Source organism: Silurus meridionalis, chromosome 16, assembly GCF_014805685.1.
Source record: "Silurus meridionalis isolate SWU-2019-XX chromosome 16, ASM1480568v1, whole genome shotgun sequence".
Taxonomy (NCBI): Eukaryota; Metazoa; Chordata; class Actinopteri; order Siluriformes; family Siluridae; genus Silurus; species Silurus meridionalis.
The window spans coordinates 13,082,821-13,107,610 of NC_060899.1; positions in this window are offsets into that span (position 1 = coordinate 13,082,821).

The following is a 24,790-nucleotide window of genomic DNA, read 5'->3' on the forward strand; positions in this document are numbered from 1 at the left end:
ATGGAAGAGCAGATCGTCTCGGGGAAAAAAAAGGTAAAGAAATAAAAACAGGAAACAAACTAGCTTTATTCCGATGGTACGGAATTTCATTTGTTCCACGGAGAAAGGCAAAGTTGATCATTTAAAAAAAAAAAAGAGTAACTAACAAATCATTAACAGTATATAATAGATTTACCATGATGAAGATTACAGTATAGCACAGAAGGCATTGATTAATTTGTTATTTCAGGAGACAGTAATTCGGCATGCAAATCTTATATTAATCTGTTTCTCCCAAGGCTTATATTAAACTGTTTCTCCAATCAAGCAATTCTTAAAACAGTCAAGCATGAAAACATACAAATACAAGAGCTTCAAGAGCAGTTGTTGTTCACTACATCCAGAGGTGGGAAGTAAATATCTGTACTTTCTACTTCTTACATTTTTAAACCAGACTTCATACTTTCATTTGAATCTATTTGGTGATATGACCAATATTTTTGTTCTTCTCATTGCGCATTTTCAGTCCATCAACCTATTTCTTGTCATTGCACGGATTTTTTTTACAACGTACCACTGGTGTATTATTTCCCGGCCATCACGCACTACAGATGTAGGCTAGCCTAAGAAGCTACGAAGCCTACAAAGACAGAAGGCAACAAGAAGTATGGGGTTGAGGTGGTTGAGGGAGTCAGTGATGTAAACATGACTGAGAACAAACACATTCATTATCTCCTGATCATCATCATCATCTTCTTTGCTCTTGTTGTGTTCTATATGGTGGCTGTTCAGCCTGGATACATTCATTAGGTAACAAAATGTCAAATTCTTTTGGATTAATATATTAATATGACATGAGGTCTAGTTACTAGCATGACACAAAAACAGGTCGTAGTAATTGCTAATTTTTAGCCCAAACTTCTTTACTTTAATTTGAGTAAAAAAAGTTTATTTAGTACTTCAACTTTTAAAAACATGAGTATCTATGATTCTACTTGATTGAAGGATGTGTGTACTTTTGCCATCTCTGACTGCATTAAATGGTGCCAGACAAGCTGATTGGAGTATTTCTTAACACAGAAGTCTCTAGAATTTATTCAGAATAGTGCAAAAAACAAAACATGTGAGGAATTTTGTTGATGGGAAAGGTCAACAAGGACAGGATGGCAACTGTAACTCAAATAACCACTCGCATGTCAGAATACACAGAACAGGCACCCGATGCTACAATCAAATTAAGTTTTATTTGTCACTTTCAAGAGTGGAAATGGTCCCAAATCAGCGTTACAGAGGTAAATTAGATTACAAATACAAATTTTAAATGTATAAATCAGGTTTATCGATAAGTTTATCCCACATGAACTAGTGACAGTAGCAATGAAAAACCCCCTGAGATGCGAAGAAACCAATGGGAGGAACCAGACTCAAAATGAAACCTGATGAAAAGTTCCATCATTGTTGCGGTTATCAACTGTTTACTGAAGGAGACTCGAGTGTAAAACTATTCATGGTGATTGTAGTCCTATGTAGCAAACTGTTTATCTTTAATTGCATTCGTTTAACCCCTTCACAGGAACTTCATGGATCTGTAGACTGTTTATGTCTACAACGGGCACAGATGTTTTCTTATCTTCAGTTGTTCGTTTTGATTGAGCCTGTGCCTTCTGTAGTCTCAGATTCCTGTTCCTGGCTGCATGATTTCATCCACTGTGCTGCTGCAACATGGCTGACTGTCTGAATAAGATGTGCTACAAGCATTTCTATTATAGTGACTGGTGAGTGTGTGTCATATTCTGTACAGCAACTTGTATGGCAGATAAACCAGTTTTAAAAAATGATGTAGAGATTGATATGGTAAAGCTTTCTCTAAGGAGACATTTATTTGCGATTTTTGAAAAGAGTCTTTAGTTTCAGAGGCAAAGCTTTGAAATGGGAAAATCATCAGGATTAAAATTAAAAGTACTTAAGTGCCATTCTGTCATGAATAAATTGGTATCACTGGAAAATTGCTTTAGTATAAGAGGACTCATACGCTGTTCTTGGAAATGTATCCATTTTGTGAAGGAACACTTAAATGGAACCAAAATGGCTTTTACAGTCTTTAAAAACAATCCTACCGTCACGTTTTTACACCAGCCGTACACAATTTACTGAGATTTTCTAAATCTGTCAGAAATGTAAAGGCAATGACAAGTAGAAGTGGCACTGTGTTGTGTTTTGGGGCAGCACTGTCATATTGTGAAGGAAACAGCTGTTCTGGAGTGACACAACATGATTCCACATTAAAAACACAACACATGGTGTCACTTCATCTCGATTTTCCTTATTGTTGTATAAAATTCATCAGTTTATGGCCAACAGAAAAAACATGTTCACTTTTTTAGAGTTAGCTGATGAACATCCTAGGAAAATATGAGGTGAAATACACATCAGTCCATCGCAGGGCACCATTCACATACTGACTGTCCTGCTTTTAGGAGGTGGGAGGAAACTGGAGAACTTCCAAACACCCTATAGGAGCATAGAGAATACTTGAACTCCACAATGACGGTACCATACGCTTCAGCACTACAGTATATACTGCACCAGCACCATGTACCGAATGTATGTTTTCAATGTAATCATCAATGTAAAATATTTAATGTCCAATTTCCATTATGCGTTACTATTCAAGTCATCCAAGTCTTTCAATAAATAGATAAAATATTGATGTGTGATCCAGCCAACTCAAGTTCTGGTAGTTTTTGAAATGTAGGTAGATTGCACCATCTGCTGGCAATGAAGCGCCACATCACCCTTAAAGAAAATAATAATAATAATGATAATGGAATAATAAAACACTCTCAAAGACACTACAACTCATTCATCTCTTACAGGTTTACAATTTTAGATAAAGTGCCTGTCAAAAGTTTGGAAACCCCTTGACTTTTTGGGGGCATGTGCATGTTCCTTTTCTTTTTATATGGAACAAACCAGGAAATATACCAGTATGAAGATTTACTTTGACCAAATATATATAAATGTACAAGATGTCCCACTTTATTTTCCCTTACCATGAATAACAGATTTACACACTCTTGGCAGAATTCGTTTCTCCAAACATTCAGCTGAAATACTTTGCCTCTTGGAAAACTTGCCGAAGGTGTTCTTCCTTAGTTGGAGATTTCTGTGATTCAGTTCATTCCAGAGCCGTTCAATAGGATTTAGGAACAGTGACTGGGCAGGTCATTCAATGAGAGATAACATTCCAGTCGACTGTCTACTCTCAAAATAACTTACAGAGCTTAAACGTAAGATTGAGCTAATTGTCTTGTTCACTGGTGAAGTGAACTGATAGCTCCAGTCCCCAATTGCATAGTGTTTAAGTATGGAATGGTAGAAATGTTACCTCAGTATTCACCCGGAATAAGTCTCCAATGGAGAAGAGATTGATTTGAACACAGATACACTTACAAGTGTGTTTTCAAGACAGACTTTTCGGGAAAAGCTGGACATCATGTGGAAAGGTCACCCAAAACAGAACCATTTATACTTTTGTGTATTCTTATATGCACAAAAACTCTCAATTTGCTGTCATTTCAAATCCCCAGGAAAACCGTAATTCAATCATGTACGTAATGCATGGAAAACCCAGGTGGTCTGTGTTTTTGTCTTTTTATTAGGTTAACATTGATGCTTCTGCTAGAGCTGATGTATGTGGCACAGCTGTGGCTGCAGTGAATTGTGTTCATTGCGTTTTTTGCTTTATAAATGGCATTTATTCTCGCTGCATGAGATACGTGTCTGTGATGCAGCACACTGTTATACTGTTTCTGCATAATATTGATGGTTTCTATAGCTGTAGTGTCATAATGATGGTATTAAGAGGTGGATTGATTCAGGTAGGACACCACTGAAACCCTAGATGTGGAACGCATGGCCAACCATAGTTACACTCAGTGCACGCTAAGGATATAAAACATTTTAGGTTTTAATTTCTGCTTCTAGGCAAAGTGGCCACAGTCTCCAGTTTTGTAGACGTATTAACCTAGAGAGGCTAAATCCTCTAATCTGATTGGTCGAACTGTAGTTCTAGTTTTTCAGCTCTTTCACAGGGATTTACAGAAGATTATGGATTAATAGTGAAGGTATTTTATTTTATTGGGCATTTTTGGAAGGAGTCTCCAGTGTCAACACTCTGTAAGTCACTCTTCAGGGTTGAGAACTTGGAAGTCCTGAAAGTCCATGCAGAAGGAACTACTTAAAAGTCCATGCAACTTTTAATGTAAGTACTCATTAATAATAATCATTAATTAATTTATCGTTGAATCAATTTCAAAAATGTAATTGCTGGCTTATTGCTGTAGAATAAGATAAAGAAAAAACATAAGATGTGCTGTTATAGGTGAAATAATGAACATCTTGTAGGTAACAGTAACGTTGCCTGTGCGCTTTAACGCTGATTGATTTCCTACAGCAGCTTACCCAGATGTTCCTTATATAACTGATAGAAGTTATTTTTTTCTATCAAAGTTTTCTGAACTCTGTTGCCATAGGATCAAGTAATAATTGTGTTGGTAATATAATAATAGCTTGTCTTTGTAAATTAATATATTTAGTATGAGGCCAACACCTGCAAGTGCATTGACACCCTACAGTTTTCTACCCTCTTTTTCTACTTCCTCCTCTACACTCATCCTCTTCTTCTTATTATTATTATTTTTTTTAAATCTTTTTTTCTGTTTGCTAGATTCTACCATATATTACTTAATTATATGAGTTATGGTTGCTCTGTTAGTTAGTTTAGATTATATGTTTCTACTTGTATACATGTAAATTTTTATTTATTAAAAAAACAAACAAACAAACAAAAAAAACAGCAATGTTTGGCTGTCGGTGAAATAGCATTTCGCTGTACTTCTTACTGTGTATGGTTGTGTGTGATTTAAAATTATTTGAAAATAAATTGGAATTTAAACATTTCATCATTTAGATGGTTTAAAGAACATAATCTCCAGCCAGAACTGAATAGAATATACAGAATAGTAAACTTTATAAGAGATTTCGGATTGCCATGTTCTGCCAACTTTATCCATTAGGGGGCAGCATGACCAAACATTTGGGCTTGATTCGTTATCATCGTGAAAATTAAACATACATGTAAAATCTTACAGAATAAAACTCGGAAGAAAAACATTTCTGTATTTGTTTTTATTAAAAGGAGAAATGTAATTATAAATACATACCTATATGTATGTATGAATTCAAAATGAAGCCAATTTTTCTAAACGTATAAAACTCGATCCATATGGAACTCCCTAAAGCTGCACTAAATCGTTCTTCACACTTTGTCACCCCCATCACCCACAACCTAAACATATATGAAAGGAAACATTTTTTATTGGCCCGAAATAATGATTGAGAGGGTCAGACAACATGACCACCTAGCGCCAGATCGTATAAATGAGCAGGCCAGCGTCAAAGAGCAGTAAATCCTCCGGCCCCTTGTAAATAGCTTTAATACACGCGAGGCGCCAAATCACTTGACCTGCGTTAGCCTTGCCATTTTCGAGCTTTCCGCTTGACTGAGCATACCGGAGCCAGCCTCCCTCGTCAGATTCCCTTGCTGTCAGGCCACATTAATGGTGGAGGGCTTATTAGTGAGGCGTTGTCTTTACCATTCGCGTTCCCCTGCCTTTCCTTTTCCCTGGTTACAACCCCTTAGGGCGCCTTATTTGTGGCTGAGAAGCTAATCAGCTTCCTCAATGACCTCCACTTCGTCTCTATCCTTGTCCATGGCTTTCTGAAGGACATAAAATCCTTCCTAGTTAGAATCTAAAATAAAAAACCTGTCAAATGGGTGTCAGTTTAAAAAAAATAATAATCTCATTTGGGAAGCTGCCCAGGTCTGTGCTTTGGAAGGTTCTTAAACTTGTTCAGACTTGGTGTTTATGTTTGGAATTCTTTGATACCAATACTGAATATTGATATCATTTTCATAATATGCTCATTTACTTTAGTATCACATGAACTTCCAATATCTTGTGATACTGCAAACAAACAATAATCTGGATGTATTTCACGATTAATGACTCTAAACAAAGCGACCTGCAATCTGTTCTGTGAAAATATCAAGAAGATCTGCTCCACTATCCTCCTTCACTCCTAGCAGTATCTTTCCTAGAGCACATCAAGGTGGCCAATTTAGGGAGAAAAAAAAAGTGCAAAAAGTGTTACGAATTGCTTCCACAATTGAAAGAGTATTTCAGCATGTGAGAGCAGTTCAGTTCGGCGAGTACTGAGTACTTGACCTTTATTTACTCATATAGACTATTCATGGCATTATGAAAATCAGTTTGAATGACCTGATCCTGACACGGGTTGCCCACTTTCCTTAATATAATTAAAGAAAACTAGCACTCGGCATGAGGAATTTATTGTTGACAACACAATGGCTAGCACCATAAACAGAGCTAATAGTTGTTCCTTACGAATAGCATTGGTTGCTCAAAATTGATTCGTCGCCATTCATATAACTATACACAGTAAGACCTGAAGTGAAATAGTTTTTACAAATGGTTTGCATTAATAAAAGTGCAATTAAAAACAGTATAGAGGAATTAAACAGTATTTTATTATATAAAACAATAGTATACGGAGTATATAAGCAAAAAAGTGGATTCAACCCTGTATATCCGTCCATATAACTTATACACTGGTACTCATTGGTCTTCTTCACAACAGGAACTACTAAAAGCAAAAGAAATAGCTTGTATTTCATGCTAATGAGAAGAATGAAATTTACAACTCATAACGATACCCCTGATATTGAGCTGTGTTATTATTTGCAGTGCGGCTATTTATTCTACCTATGCCGTTTCAGACCAGTCGTAACTAAACCCGATATTATGCACGCAGTAAAAATGTTGCCTCGTAGCATCAAATGCATCCATTTTTTTCTTTATTTTTATAATGTCATCACCTCTACTTATTTTGCATGCTAGACTGCGTGTATTAGCTCAGCATTAGAGACCTCACAGAATGGGCCAATTGCTTCAGTGCTTGGAAAAATCCTGACAAAGCAGCATTCATGCTAGCGGGCTATAAGTGGCCTACCAGCTATGCTGCTGGAAACAGCGACGCAACTCCAGTGCTATGTCATCACTTGAAAACAAACTGTAAAGCCCGCAAAAACAAACCGGCTCACCGAAAAAAGCCTGGGCTGTCCTCACGCCACTGCCTCACACGTGTCCCGATGGCAGGGAAACAAGTGTGCGGGAGCTCTACAGTTCAGCTATCCTACTGAGATGTCTAATTTCTGGAGTTTGAACAGCAATTCCGTGTAAATTTGGGCATATTACAGCCCAGGATTTCTTCCAGGGGGATCAGAGGTAGGGACACATCCTGAACGGGACACCAGGAGTGGGAGATGAAATCAAAAAACCCTGAAGGAAGCACACGGAATATGAAAAACGCTAGAGAAACCCATGCTCGCGTTCAAATACAGGAACCTAGGAGCTCTGTAGCATCAACACTACCCACATTATGGATTCGTTTTTAATTAACGTAGTTTCTTAGCAACTACTTATCCCCTCAAATTTAATAGTAGAAATAATTTCCAGAATTAAGAATCCCAGAGAACTGTGGAAGGACCAGACGGTAAATATCAATGCCCAGGTTGCACGACTTCACACTTCATGTCACTCTGTGGGAAAGCATATTTTGGTGAGGTTTGGGGGGGTGGGGTGGGTTTGTGCACAGAGCATAGCGTTAACCCCAGCAGGCGTTAATTAGCGCAGCGCCTCCCATCCACAGCAGGGCACGGCAGGCCGACATGTCCCCTCACGCTCTCTCGCCTCACTCCTATTAGCGCCGACTGCTCTCACGCACACACTCTATCCGCTCCGCTTCCAATATGACTAATTTATAAAGAATGCTTCATAACCCCTGATCTGTCAGTGGGTTGAGTGTGATGGGGAAAGGGAAGAGTGGCAGGAGGCTTGGCCACTTTGGCTGTTAATAGTTACAGGGTTTTGGATGGCTGACGAGAAAAAAACGAGCATCATTCATCGGCTTGCGTTATGCACGCTGATTCGGCGATTGCTGTTGCGCAACGTTCATCCAAACCTGTTATTGTTTATAGACTTTTTTTGTTATTTTACTCCAACTATAGCATAAAGTTCAACTTTTATAAAGTTATATCATTTATACGATAAGATCAGATCCAATGTTAAATTACATAATACAGACAAAAGTATTGGGACACCTGATTTTTCCAGTCATATGCGGTGTAATCTGGCGTACCAGTGTAGATTTGTTCATTGCTAAAGACTCAGAGCACTTTTGTACGTCACTCTGGACAAGAGTGTCTACTAAATGTAAATGTAAATGTTTTTTCCCAAACTTTTACAACAAAGTTGGAGGCACAACGGTATAGGACATCTTTGGATGCAAAAGCATGAAAGTTTCCCAAAACCAGCTCCATGAAGATATGGTTATTATGACAGTGACTGTTGACTAAATGTGGAATGAGATAATCAAAAAGCGCATATGAATCTTTTGTCAGACAAAACAAAACTTTATATTATAGTTTGTAAGACGTTTGTATGTGATGATTATTTGTAGCCTTGAGAAAGACAGAGAGAGAGAGAGAGAGAGAGAGAGAGAGAGAGAGAGAGAGAACTTTTTCATTTCATTTTCTATTAATCACAGACTTGGTGTCATTTCAAGGTTCGGAATGTGATGTCCAAAATAATTTACGATGCATTTCAATGATCATGCTCACTAATGGGCCAGCATGAAATCTGATGGTAATAACAGTTAGATTTTGGGAAATGCATTTCCAAATCCCATTGCAGAGATAATTACTGGTTATAATTATGCACACTTTAGGGCATGGATCATGCTTTAAAATGAACAATACACACACACACACACACATACACACACACGGATCACATGCAAACCAGCATTTATGACTGTGTGTGGCGCAGACATGCCTTAAAGGCTATTAGCATAATTACCTTGTGGCTTACACATAGCAAATATCTCAGAAACATGTAGCTCAGCCGGTGCCTCTCTGGTTATCAAATCTGTTAGGGTGAGGGTTCTTTGAGGGATGCCTGTGTGGACCGGCCCCAGAGTCGAAAGACACGTAGATAGAGCTTTCTGCAGCCTGTTCTATGTGTCACACAGTGTGGAAAAGCACCGTCTAGACTCACCTACTGAGGAAGGATGAGAACTTTGAGAGTCAGCGACTGGTGTAAATTCTATTAGAGGGAAAGAGAGATTAAGGGGTTATTTCTCCCGCTGGATAGAAAGAGCAAGAGATTTTAGTAAACACAAAAAGTCACTGTTGAGTATCAATACTGATTGACATCGATTTGCACATAAACACATTTATCTGAGTAAGAGACTTGTGATTTTCCGTGGAGTTTTTTTTTTTTTTTTTCAGATCACACTAACATTTTTTTAAGTGCCAACACTAGCATTATTGCAGTACACGTGTCAACTATTGAGAGCAGTTTTGCATTAGCAGCAGAGGCATTTGCATTCGTGTAATGTTGATATATATAAAATAATAATAATAAAAATTATTAATAATAAAAATAATGCACATTTTAATCATTCATTCAGAAAGCCCTAATACTCAAGACACATTAAAAGAGTAAATGTAAAGATAGATAGATAGATAGATAGATAGATAGATAGATAGATAGATAGATAGATAGATAGATAGATAGATAGATAGATAGATAGATAGATAGATAGATAGATAGATAGATAGATAAAACAATCTGCACACAGCAAGGACAAAATGGAACAAGCTGGAGATATATGGGACTGAGAAATATGGGGAAAGGGAGGTAGGGAGGGAGGGAGAGAGAAAGACAGACAGAAAGAGAGAGAGGGATGCTGCCACAGTCAGACTGGCTGGCTACAACAGGATCTGTAGCGCACGGTGTCATATGATTCCTGGGGTCAGAGGTTATCCCCACTGATGAATATCGCAACAAGGCCGCTCACACTCACTGAAGACAGGGGAGACGCTTTCACTCCTCCAGTCTGGAAAGTTTATTGGTGGAATTTCTCCTGCCAGCATGGAACTGTAAACCTGTCTCGTGCCCCGAGAATTACAGCTACAAATATTGGATTGTCTTCAAAATGGTGTTATCTGTCTGGCCAAGTATCTGTTGTCATCATAAAGTCTGATACCTTATTATTCAGATTTGCAGCTTAAAGCATATTGTTCAGCTAGTTTAATATTAACAATAATACAATAATAATAATAATATAAAATCAATTAAGCAGATTAAATGTAAAATAATGAAAATCTTATTTAATACGTTAAAGCAATGTGGTGAAATTTAACACTAGCTGTGTTTATGACATTTCTATGTGAAATTTATGCCAAATTAATGTCATGCCATTTGGAGATAATAAACCATGAAGAGGTTTATAAACGTGTGTGTGAAGCGAAGGATATAAGTCTGGACTCACTGACCGGGTCATGGAGATTTATTTTCAGTTTCTATATACACCAAAGCTATTCTTGTAGTCCATTAAACAACAAAATATGACTCTGAGTGATTTACCTAGCACAGATGAGCACTGATATTAATGAACACTTTGTCCACAACTTTGTGTCCACAAACATCCTGAAGTGTTTTATTCCTCTTATATGCGTGTGATAACAGTTTATCAGTAAATGGCAGGTTGTTTGTTTTTATTTACGTATAGTTGCATTTAATGCTGTGAATGAAGCTCTATTTACATTTACATAAGTGTTATCATGTATAGTAGGGGAAAATGCTAACACGAGGCGCAAAGTTCACCAAGTTAAAAGGTCGCACATATCGCAGCTGTGTGGCCGAGCATATTTTGCCTGCCTGATCAGTCAGAGATTTCTGTCTTTCATATTCACAAACAGTGTTTCATCTTGTGCAAAGTGGCTCGGAGCTTGAGGCGGCTCAGGCAGCACGTGGCCCTCACACTTGCTTGCTTTTGCAATTATATAAGAATGTAACGCTGTCCTCCGTGACAGGGTCTGCGAAGGGCTGACAGATGGAAAGAGAGCCCCGTGGCAGCCCCGTCGTCATGCTTTCGCTCAGGCCGAAAAACCGCGTGCCACTGTGCTATAGTCAGCCTGTAATGAAGCGAGGTGTTGCCAGCTCAGCCATTTATTAACACGGCTAACAAGGAGCGGAGTGACTGATGGCCGGGTGGCCAGGCATGTGTTTGTGTATGAGAGCTGCACAAAGCCGTGTCAAACCGCACCGCATACCGCCACAGACGGGAGAAGAGGAATACATTTGGATTGTTGACGCTGAACTTTATGAACCAGACGAGGCCACATTTCAGCGTTTTTCCCTGTGCGGCTCCTGTCTCGCTCTCACTCCTGTGTTACTCCTTTCTGGCTTTCTGCCTCCAAAGAATGGCTGGTGTTTTTTGTTTTTTTTGCCCATAATGAAGGGAATAAAAAAAATTAATTCCTGTCAATTTCATGTCACACTTCTTTAAATGCTAAACCTTCATTCACCTGTGCTAGCAAACGACAAACATTGCTTTCTATGCACTTGTTCAACAAGGAGCTGCAATTTCAATGACAGCAGCAAGCGACCAAGCACCAGCCTTTAACAAGATTTTGCTAAAATTGGCTTGAATGATTCTTCAGATCACGAAGTCCTGTCATTCTGTCAGCTCGCATTGAATGTGTATAGAAACATTGCAATGAGAAAAAGCCTGAAAGCAAGAAGCAGAGTTTGTTAGAGCTTTTTCAGTCCAAATCAATTCAATTTTATTTATATAGCAAATATTTCAACAATGGACATTGTCCCAAAGCAGCTTTACAGAAGTAAATAGATTTTGAATATACATTTTCAGTTTTAAATGTATAAATCTGTCCAAATAAATGTATTCTTATTGAGTGAGCCAGTGGTGACAGTGGGAAAGGAAACCTTTTTGAGATGGTATGAGGTAGATACCTTGAGAGGAACCAGATTTGAAAGGGAACCCATCCTCATCTGGGTGATGTACGTAGTTTCCTTGCTTTGTTGATTTGCAAAGCTTAGCACATAACATGCAAATGAAACTTTAATACATTTCATATTGTCAAAAATCCAGTAAACAACTGGATAGTGCTCTCCACTAAGCAACAACAGTAGAGCTTTCAGCTCTTTGGCCTTTGACTTTGGTTCTTGTTCATTTTAAGGATTAAAGCCACAGACATATAAAGACTACCTGAAAATAATACTTGAGTAAAAGTATTGATACCTCACTGCAGACCTTACTCCATTAAAAGTCACCAATTCCAATATGACTTTAGTAAAAGTCATATATAAAAGATTATCTGATTTAAACAGCACTTGAGTATTTCACTTATATTGAACGTAGCTCAAAGATGCACTTCTTCTCAAAACCAAGACACATGTTAGAAAAAGCCAAAACGAAATTGATTTATAGTGTTTTATTTCCTAAAATATAAATTCAATCTTTCAAAAAGTGGTCTTCAATAAACAAATAGAATTAGAGTATCATGTTGAAGTTGAAGAAACATTAGTATTCAATGGACAAATAAGTAAGTCAATTCTTTTACATAAAGTAAAACCAAATCTTCAGAGATGACTGTGATTTGATGCAGGTCTCAGAGAGGGTCATTATTTTGATCCGTCTTCAACAAAAGCTGGTTCTCAAAAGTTTTTTACGAAAAATTTATTCACACTTTGTTTTTTCATGAAAATGAGGCCAGCAGTGCTAAAAAGTCACTCGCAGGCAGTAGATGCAGGTACTGGAGTGTTAATAACATCTTCAACAGAGGTGCAAAATGTAATTGTAATGCTTTTAAATTATTGTAATAGCAATTAAAATATAGTGGACTAAAAAGTTCATATATTGAATCATAAATGTAGTTGAGTTGAGAGTAAAAGTTGTTATATGTTTGATACTCGGTAAAACTAGAAAGTAGGCAAAAAATTACTTAAGTACAATAACGTTGTACATTTACTCGAATGCTTTACTTCACTGTACAGATGTGGTTGGCATCTATTCTGCATGCATAAGCTTAAATCACCTACCTCACAACTTCATGCTTTAAAAAAGAGGGAGTGAAAAAGAGAGAGAGAGAGAGAGAGAGAGAGAGAGAGAGAGAGAGAGAGAGAGAGAGCGGGAAAGAGAGAGAAAGAGAGCAAGAAAGAAGGCTTGCCACCAGAGTGATTGTGTACAAGTCTAATCCAACATGCTGACAGGTATTTATGCTGATAACAGACTGCATTTTTGGCAAATGAGGCAAAACATGTTGCATTTTCCTGTCCATGTCGGAGACAACACTGCGTATGAGACATGCATGTGCTTGTCAGGCTTAAATCGCATGTCGGTCAGATCTGTGCTCAAGCTAATGCGTGTATGTTCATTACCCAGAGACACAGCCTGCTCTTATGTGGTAATCCAGACCTATTTAGCAGGTGGTGCAATTTATGTTTACGCACGTCTCGCCACAAGCGCTCATAATAGAAGCGCTAGTTGTTAAAAGAGCTACACACTTCGGTAATTGTACACACAAAGATGCCGGGTTTGTGACACTGGGCCGGATGATGGGCCACATAAAAAGGTCATGTCCTATGTGTTTATTCATCATCCACTCTGTTCCATCTCTGTGAGTCCAGCCCTGCTGTAGTCTTTACTCCTTATCACTCAGAGAGCAGATAATGGGGGCAGATTTAGCCTTATTAACATCATTAGTGTTATCCCTGTCTAGTCATTCTAGCGGGTAGGAGGTACACGCTGGTGCCGGATGCCTGACATGGTTCTCATAGTGGCGTTGGGCAGTGTGGAGACTGTCTGCCTTGATTGGTCTGAGCTCTGTGAGAAACGGCTCGAGTAGCTCCGGGAGACATGAGAATTTGAGCGTGCAATGTTCTAAAAGACGTCACTCACTAGACTGAAAGTTCGATCAGGAATGTGACACAGTTACACCGTAAATAAGCAATAAGCCTCTCAAGGGTGTGTGTTAGATTTTATCATGTGCAATTTTGCTTTGTAAAAGACTGATGTTATAAAACCCTGATTTTAGAACCATTGAAATACCATTTTCATGTAGACACTTTCCATGAAAATCTCAGAAAGAAATTGTTGCCTGTATGATATATAATGTCAAAGAAGTCAGCAATGTTGCCTCACAACTCGAGCTCGAGTTACTGTCTTTTTTCTCAGTGATTTTCTACAATGGATTCTTCCAGGTTCTTTTCACCTCTCCCAAACATGCATGTAGGCAAATTTTGCCAAGAGTGTCCTTTCCACAGTGAAATCAGTAAAATAATATCATATGTTAAACATTTAATAGTCTACACATGCAAGTTGTCTAAGAATTTTGGATCCCATTACATTATATTTTTGATTTAGAGGCAACTCTTGTGCAAACACTTCCTGATATTTTGTGGAACTCATATTGCGATCAATTTTCACAATAGTCCCTGAACCGGCAGCCAAATAAATGCAAAGCAGCAATCATCCACCACCATAATATTCAGCGGGTTTTGGGGCTTTTCCTCGCAAATATGCAGATAGTGTACACAGCCAAAGAGATCAATTGTGGTCTCATCTTTGTGCTACTAGACAACATTCCAACATGTTCTTTCAATGGTGTTTGTTTGACCTCAGCTGCTGCATTTTGTGGGTTGATCTCAGAAATGCTAAATTATATTTTTTTCAGTAGAATGTTTGTCTGCATTTTATAATTGACACTGAACTATGCCCCTGCTAAACCAGAAATCTAAATTGAGGTCCAATCCTGTCAGCCAAGAACAGCATTACAGTTTACAGTGGGCAGATGGGTCAACAAAACTGGAAAGAAGATTGAAACATCATGTGGTAATTTCCCAAATGTCAACTGTATTGGTGAACAGGTACCTTGTTGTCTTTTCCACTTATAAAGAGTGGGTATTGGAGTTTTTATAAAAAAATTCTATTGTTCTTAATCTTATCAACAAAATGAATCCACCCAGACTTGTCGCTCACTCAATGCTTTTTTGTTTTTCACAGCATTCTGTGTACACTCTAAAGATGTGTGTGATATTCACAGAAAATTAATCTGTACCTGCATGATCCTGTGCATTGCATTGCTGACACATAATTAGCTGATTGGATACTTGCATGGATGAGCAGGTTTATATTATAATGGCTAGTAGGATTGTATTATCGCTGTACAAGTATCTTGCTGTTTTTTTCATCCCCACTGTCCAGCCAAGAACTAATTTTTGCCTATAAATCAACTCATAAGACAACATTGTTCGAACAAATGGAGTTAAAGGAAGGGTAACGGCTTATCATAGTTCCCACTGCTATTCATATTCACCTTGCAGTCTTTCAAATGACAAACTGCAAACCTACCAGGTGAAGATCATTAAACTGCCCTTGCACACTGTCATGACAAACTGTTCTTGGGTCCAAAAGGATGCATTGTGTATGCATGTCTGTCTCCGATTCCACCATGCAACCACCTCTAATTGTGACACAGATTCGGAGAGATCAGCATACTCCGCGCTCTTCAGTTTTTCTGCAGGAGCCTTGGGAACTATTAAGGTGATACCAATCTAAACCAGTGGCTCCGTCTCAGGCCTCCCACAGTCCCACGCAACCTGGCCAACCCACAGCATGTGCCCTGTGGAGACCTGGCCGCTAGCGTGAGCAGCCAGGCACTGACAGATGTGTGTCAGAGCTTGGGTAATTATGGAGACACTCAAACGGGCACCATGTGTCATCACATGCCAAAGTATCCACGCTAAATTCGGCGCGTCTGGCCGGCGCACGTCTTTAAGGTACTTAGTCTAACAATGTGGCGACACATTTCGCAATGCTTTTGCCATAATTCTTTTGTCCTTGCTTGTGGTCTGACTCACAATGTTGAGTAATAGAGGATAAGTTGGTAGAGGAAAAAAGCTAATCGGTACAATCTTATTTTTGTTCTGACATCTGACATATATGGACGCATACGTTATAAAAACTGGGTGGCACAGTGGTGCATTCACAGCACACCTGGTCTGGAGAGAGCAGTGATGGACAGTAATAAAGTAAATGTTATTCATTACTGTACTTAAGTAGGTTTTTCACATCATCTGTACTTTACTGAAGTATTTCCATTTGGGGAGACTTTAACTTTAGTACATTTTATAGTGAAATATGTAACATTTTCGAAATCAGCAGAACATTTTAAGAGAAATAAATGATGGAAGAAACTCCTGACTCGAACTCGCCACAACACCCGTGGCCTTATTTGTGCGATTGCATGATATTTGCACAAAGTAGTTGAAAAGAAGGTTTTGGGCTCATGGAAATTTTATTAGATATCAATCTGTGATTGACTAATTAATATCATTCGATTATTAGATTGATGTGCTAAGAGGAATATTAGAGTCTTTTCACATAAACTGTGTTGATTAAGCAAAGAGTCTTATGACAAAAAAGATAATAGGAACATTATAGCCATAATAAATCATACTACTTTGGATACTTAAGTACATTTGAAGGCAAATACTTTTAGACTTTCACTCAAGTGAAATTTTAAAAGGGGCACTTTTAGTTTACTCGAGTTTAATCTAGTGTATATGTAATTTAACACAAGTACATGGTGTGTGTAATTCCTCGACCTCTGGGATTGAGGTTGAAAATAAAATCAATTTAATATAATATAAAACTAAAAAAAGAAAAAAAGAATAAGAATTCTACTTTAGACCACGCTCCCTTAAATCCAAATATGGTAACTGACATTGTATCACAATTTAATTGCAAATAAAAGTTCATTTTTTGGCACATAAATCGTACTTTCCAATGTACAATATGTCCAATTATAGTCTTTTAAATCTCTGTTTCTCTATTTTATTATGTACAAAGAAGTTGAGATGTGAGTTGATTACTCAGGCTGAAAAATACACAAAACTGTGAGACACTCGTTCAGAGGCCCCTGTCTAACCCCATTCTTCAAATGATAAGAGAGTAAACAATAACACATGCTTTATCTTTTGGATAGAAACAGTTATCTGGAAAACCGTTAAGGTTGTAAACCACACGGTTATTTCTTATATCGTTTTCTACTTAGAATATATACATTTCACATAGCCTCTCTTATGATCGTTCACTGTGATTGAATTTTAATGATATTTCTGTACTATTAGTTATGTTTTCAAATGTTTTTGAAAGCATGAATGCATGAGGCAGACAGCAGGCGAACCAAAGAGAAGCGTCGTTTTCATTCCTGGCAGGAGCCTCCAGGTCTGAGCAAGCGCTCCTGCTCACAATTTATAGGAAAATCAGTCGCTGCACACTGTCTGTGTACTTTGTTCATTCCAGAGCTTTACAGCACTGCTCAGTGTAAAGTAAGCTTGGAGAGAGTTCTGTCAGAGACGTTTATTAAGCGTGCCTCTGCTACCAGCAGAGGGATTAATGGAGAAGTGGATAAAATGGTGTGTGTGTGTGTGTGTGTGTGTGTGTGTGTGTGTGTGTGTGTGAGAGAGAGAGAGAGAGAGAGAGAGAGAGAGAGATTGAGTTAGGGGTGGGTTAGGGGGTGGGGGTGAGACAGATAAAGAGACTTAAAGAAGGTTTAAATTAGGATGTGACATATGAGAGAATTTAATGCATAGTTTAGAAATAGACCAATATTAAAGATCTGAATGTATGAATATTTGCAAGAATAACACAATTCTTCAGAATTCCACTGATCTTTTTTGCTTTTGTCTCCTCCGAAGTAAAAGAGCGACAGCTATGGCAACCGTTTCGTTTGTAGCCTGGTTGGTATCAGTGAGGCTCGGGCAGCGTGGAGCTGTTTAGAGTAACGTGGGTCGCCGTGAAAAAAATCCAAAGCATTCACAAAACATAATATACAGAAGCTTGGCATCGCCTAGCAAAAGAGCCTCTCTGTCTGCTCCCATCCCTCCAGGTGGCCATGTTTGGAAGTGCTGACAAATAGGAAATCTGGAGCAAAAGTTGGGGACATGTGGCTCCTTCCAAAATACCCAGCCCCCCTGTGATGAGAATAGTTGTTTGGTTTGCAAAAAGCAGAAAATCGAATCTGCCGCATATTTGGTCTGGTCTTTGGGCCGACACAAGCAATGTTTAGATTCGGTCTGTGATCAAAAGTCCATCGAAGCCGCAGCATATGGAAATAAACCACCTTTTATACGCCTGAACATCAATGGAAGAAATCTGGACTTCTCAGGTTAACGACCATACATTTGGTCAGACACAGTGTCTCACACTCCAGGAGAATGGCTACCATGGATCTTAAGGCATGTGCTCTGATGAAACTATCACTCTCTATTTGGATTTGGACTTATTAACTGCTCCAATTATCGATTCAATCCTTTCTTCATCTTTATCAACAATGGATATTGCCACAACACAGCTTTATGGACATAAATAGGTTTTACATTTATAAGTATATCTCTGTTGGTGGTGAGAAAGAACTGAGACATTGAGAAACCATTCTCAAAAGGGAACGCATACTCATCAATTCAGTTCGATTCAATTCATTCCATTTTTTAATATAGCACATTTGATAGACATTGTCCCAAAGCAGCTTTACAGAATTAAATAGATTACAAATATAACTTTTACATTTATTAATCAGTCTATATATGTTTAGCATTTTTAAGGTAATCCCTAAAGAGCAAGTGGTGATTATGGCAAGGAAAAACTACCTAAGATGCTATAAGAAAGAAACCTTGAGTGGAACCTGACCTACCAAACTCAGACTTTTTCATCATTGCTGAGGTTATTAACAGTCCACATTTGGGTGACGAACCATACTTGTATCCATTTAAACTCACCGTATACATGCCTCAACTGGAAAACAATAAAAAACAGGTAGAAATGCCAGTACTGTCAGCATACTCTTCAAATATGACTGTTTCTTCACCTCAGCTACATCATTCTAGTTCATATAAAGTTATATAAAAATAAATGTTGTAAGTAGTCTCATAATTAAGCAGCATTTAAGACTTCTGTTGAAGAACAAGGAACTTCAAGCATTCACAAAGGGATCTTTCATGACGGTTGCCTTTCTTCGAAACGGTGGCGGTTGGAAGAGAGCTGCTCTTAGCATTTGGGCAAGAGGTAATTGGGATCACTCAGCTCATCTGATGCTGATAGTGGAGCGATGGGAAATTCTTGTCAGTGAGCCCTCTGTCAGGGGTTTCGCAAGCACCTTGGCAGCCTCCATACCCTCCACACGGGGGAAAAGTGAATGAGTCGCAGCATGCTCGCATAGCTGTCATTAAAGGAAAAGCATGTGTATGAGTGTTTTTTAAGAGAACATTATTACACAATTAAACGTGAAACCTATGTATCCTAGATGAGATTTTCCAGTATTCAAGGTGAACAAACCTTTGACTCATACACTTGGGCCTGTGTTGGAATGTTGGGATTTGTGTTTGGGATGAATGTTATTTGAAAATATTTGCTCTGCATGAATTCAGCATGATTCACTTTACCTGTCATCGAACCTGCTGAACAAGGTTCAAATTCATCTACTTGTTTTTTTTTTCTTCTTCAGTATGGTAACCCTAGTGCTTCATTTAACCTTAGTTAAAAGTCAGTACTTATTAAGCATCAGATATTTTCCCCTCCATCCTCTGAGAATAATTATCCCCCCACCCAAATTATAGAGTGAGTTTAATACTCATAATAAATCAGGGGTTAGCATGTGTGCCAAAAGAAACAAGATATTATAGTGCCTTCTCTTTCAGACAATAAAAGTGAAATGACAAAATAATAGTCCTGGCTTTTCTTTTATGTCATATAATTGGCCTGTGTGCAGGAGGGTGAGATGGGGTAAACAGTTCAGTTTGGACAATAACAATATTAAGAAAAGACATGTCTAAACCGATTAGCAGGAAATGAAATTAGCATCATTTTTTTATTCTGTGATTGTGCCTCAGTCTTAACATTTACATTTATAGTGTTTGGTACAGCCTTTTATTTAGATTTTACTTTAGTAACTAGTTGTGTGCTTGGAAATTATATTCTTTGGCCAGGGTTATTTTGCCCTAAAGGTACTAACAAACAAACTAAAAGGGTTCTGCCAAGGGCTGGATAAAAAATGAAGAAAAACTAATACAACTACAAAGAGATGAGTAGGGAAAGATTACTTCAATTTATGGATTTACAGGAAAAAATGTGTTGAGGAACAGTGCAAATTTGAAAATCACAGGTTATCACAGGTCTTCATGTTTGGCATTTGTCTGCATTTTAAAGCTCATTTCAGGCAGCTATAGGAAGCCAGAGATGGAAATACACCAGTGGTGTGAAAACTCAAAATAGAATATACTGTATATGGTAGGAATCTGCTCGCATTCAAAAACAACTGTGCAGAACAGACAGGCCAAAAACAACCTGTGGTAGATTTATATGGGATACACAATGAACTGATTTTATTTTGAGAAGCTCTCTTGATTGTATATGCTATTTATATCTGCTGTATGAACAAAAGTATTGTGACACCCGACTCTTCAAGTTCAAGTTTCAAGTTTGAATTCAAGTTTATTTCTAAAGCGCTTTTCACAATGGACATTGTCTCAAAGCAGCTTCATAAAACTTAAGAATTAAAGAGAATGATGTGTGTTTATCCCTGATGAGCAGCCTGGGGCAACTGTGGCAAGGAAAAACTCCCTTATATGGCATAAGGAAGAAACCTTGAGAGGAACCAGACTCAAAATTGGAACCTATCCTCATTTGGGTGATATCAAGAGTGTGTTTAGTAAGAACCAGGAGCTACCTAGCAACTCATAAAATAGCTTAACATCTGAGATCCAACACCAACTCCTCCATGCCAGAGCCTTTAAATGTTCAAAGAAGTCCAATGTCCAAAATCTACATGAAGGTGGATCCAAATGGCGCTGGAACATCTCTAGATGGTTCGGGATGTTCAGGACTCTTCCAGCGACATGTGGTTCTCCCCTAAATTGTTGCCACATGTCAGAGGCACACAATTTGCATAGGATGCTTTTAGATGCAGTTGCATGAAATTTTTACTTCACTTGAACCAAGAGACCCAAACCTGTTCCAGCATGACAATGGCCCTGTGCACTAAGCGAGTTCCATGAAGATACGGTTTACACAGGAAGGTCTTAAGTGCCTGCTATAGAGCTTTAACCTCAACACTACAGAATGCTGTTGAAACGAATTGGAACGCTGACTGCACCTCAGGCCTCCTCACCTCACCTCACATCAGTACCTGACTTTACTAACACCCCTGTGGCCGAATGAGCACAAAACTCCACAAGCTCAATCCAAAACCTAGTGAGGGAAAAATGTAGAATGGGAATATGTGTGTGTGTGTGTGTGTGTGTGTGTGTGTGTGTGTGTGTGTCTTGGTATGACAGCCACACATAAATATTGGGATGTATGGCCATGGTACTAAATAAATCATACCATTCCCTATTTGTTAAATGGAATTTAAAATATGTTTTACTTTTCCCAAAATATGTCTCATTGCCCAAGACAGGAAATCAAGTCTTTCCTAAACCACAGCCACAATGAAGTGAATATTATCAATTATTTCACAATGTTCATACTTCAGCAAGAGAAAATCACTGGAGCCAATCATGTTGTGTTTGGACAGAAATTTCATCCGTATGCTTAGTCATACTTTATTTCCTGGGGCTATAAGGTGGTCTGGCGAAAGGTATTTATGTATCCCCACTACAGTACATTAAACCAGCAGCAAAGTCATAGAATCCTGCTTAGAATTTACAGCTTATTTAAGAGTTAGTCATTATATATATAAGTAGAAAGCACTAGGCAGTTGTTTACAGATATCAAGTAGTCTTGATGCTGTAATTGCACTCGAATTCGAGTTCTCTCGACCTCGAGTTTTCTTATATTATAATATTTTGATTTTGTTCATGAAATATGAGACTTTAGCCCGTAAGACTAAGTGTGTCAGCTTAAATTTTGACCAATCACAAAAAAATGACTCACCTAACCCTGGGAGAAGTGGTCGCTCTGGGTTACTGTTCAGAGGGTTGGAGGTTTAAGCCCCTGTTGGGCCCTTGAGCAAGGCCCTTAACCCTCTCTGCTCCAGGTTTGCTGTATTATCTCTGACCTCTTTTTTCTAACAAGCTGGGTTATGTGAAGAAAGAATTTCACTGTGCTGGAATGTATATTTGACAAGTAAGTGACACTTTTTTGAATATAATTACTGTGCATCACTCTGTCTATGTGTCAAAGAGTATGTCATATGTTGAATATCGAGGTGTAATTGTGTCCCGTCCTTGGAGTTAATAAAGATTGTTTAGTTTCATTCATACATTGTCTTGATTAAAGTATTAAGGTATGTGAGAAAACAATAAGTAAAAGGTTTTTGGGCAAACATGGCTCCCAATCCTCACTCGATCTTTGCAGCAAGACACTCTAGGCAAGATTAAAAAAAATATCGTTTTGGTAAAAAAAAAAAAAAAAAAAAAAAAAATTGTTTTTATTAAGTTGTCACAGTATATTATTATATTTGGGTTTTCTTTTTCTGTTTGACAGAATTTAGCCACAGTGATATACAATACGGGTTTTCCAACCTGCCATGCACATGATGTTGTCTGTAGAAAATGAATACAGCACAGCTCACACTGATTTTCCCTGGGTGTTAACACTGGCAAACGTGCCCGCTGAAAAAAATGATCTGCAATCAGGCACAGTGTAAAGAAGAATGCAGGCTTTGTTTATAACTCGAATTATGAAGAAATATGACACAGTTATCGTAGATGCTGCTTATCGGGGTGTACACTTTTTTTAATGTAAGGAATTTAATTGAATGCACTCAGTAGTGTTATAGGAAATAAGTAACTGGTTACTTTACACAGATCATACAAACAGTATGATAATTGATATGATGATAGATGATGATAGTTGAAAACGAATAGAAATGTAAGAAACGGAAAGAGTAAAAGAAATATAGCAATATGATTATGCCAGTTTTATTCGCTTGGGGTGTAACAATAGATTATTAACAATTAACGATAGACACGTACGTCCTAGGAATGTGCGATTCACGTCGTGTTTGCAGTGATTCTATTCAGTGCTCGAATTGAGGGGGGATCCAGGACCCCACATAACACATTAGGGCAAGTAAAAAATAGACTTAGGGGAAAAAATGATATGAAAAATATATGAATTACACATCAACTGGTGAACCACCAAAGGACTTGACCCAATTCGAGCACTGATTCTATTACTGTACCAATGCATCTAATGCAACTGCACTATTTGAACAGCAGAGGTCCTAATCTCCAGAACGCATTGAGTACATTTTACAGAGAGCTAGATGTGCTCGATAGCTTTAGATCACAACGATCAACACACGTTATAGTCCATTAGGGTAAACAACCACATTCTAAGTGATAAAAAAGAACTCCAAGCTAGCGTTCAAATAATATCAGCCCTATGTCTCTGCAATCTACATTGTCCAAAATAGAGGTCATGGAAACCGGGCATTTTAGCCAACTTTGGAGCTCTATTCGCAGATAAACTGAGACCTCAGACACTTCTACTAATTCTGTTTTAATCAGTTTTTTCTCTGGTTTCAAGATTTAATTTAGTTTTATTCAATTTCTGAGAGAATTTATTAAACAGTATTAAAATGTATGAAGAGTGAAAAGGCCTGTTGATTTGGTCCAGTGGTATAGTACCCCAGTTACTAAAAGCCACATGTCTGGAGTCAAAATTATGAGGAAAGAAAAAAAAAAAACAAGGAATACATACACAAATGAATAAATAGAGATATTTATGAGTGTCTTGTTTTTCACGTCAGTTCCCAAAAGGCAGTCAAAGGCTTTCGGACATCACACTGTGGTGCGTCCGGGTGGCTGGCCACAGTCAGCTTGGCAGAGCTGCTCCTACTCACCAAGGTATTTGAGGTAAACCAATGATTCAAAGACGTGTTGTTTTTACTCCACTGCACCAGGTTTGCTGTGTAATGTAACACTGGAGGATTTTAAAAGTTCAAGGAAAAAAAATCCACCAATATGTCAATAACTAGCATATTATTCGCACCAATTAAAGTTTTCTTTACTGGCACTTTCAGTGGCATCCAACATTAATTTAATAAAGAAATTCAGAATTTCTTTATAAACATACACATCCATTTTTACTTCTTACTTATTGTGCTGGTAATCATCTAAAGAAAGCGATGCAGCAGCACTTTAGTCCTTTATTCTGTCCAGCTCTCTCAAATCCACACTTGTAAAATTCTACTCAAACAACTTACCGTCAACTGTCAAACTATTAACACCATCAATGTCAAAATGCTAGCAATCTCAAAGATCACTAACTAGCTGAGGCAAGTCTCTGCCGTGATGCCGATGACCCTGTTGTGTAGATGCAATGCTCAATTTTGTAAAACTGAGTCCAACATATTCAACATTTGCTGTCTCTAGTATTTCTAAATTGGATTTCAAGACTAAATGTTGGAAAGAAGCTCTTGTACTTTTGTTTCCTCGGAGCAAACAAAAATGGCTGATGTTTTCCTAATAAACACCATTACACTGCACTGTGGAATGACACTGTGGCGTCAGAATGTCAAAAAACACACACATTTCCACATGAATAACCCTCTAAAAAAACAGGCTAGCCAAATTAGCACTAGATTTGCTAATCACATTACATACAGGTCAATACAGTTTTGGAAATATATTTCAGACATGTTTTCCTTTTAAGATACATATACAGTGGTAGACGAACTACACAAACCATGTGCTTGAGTTAAAATAGAGTTACACTGGGTAAAATATTACTCCAGCAAAAGTTAAAGTTCTCTTTAAATTTTACTTAAAATTTTCACGAGAGTAAAAAATAC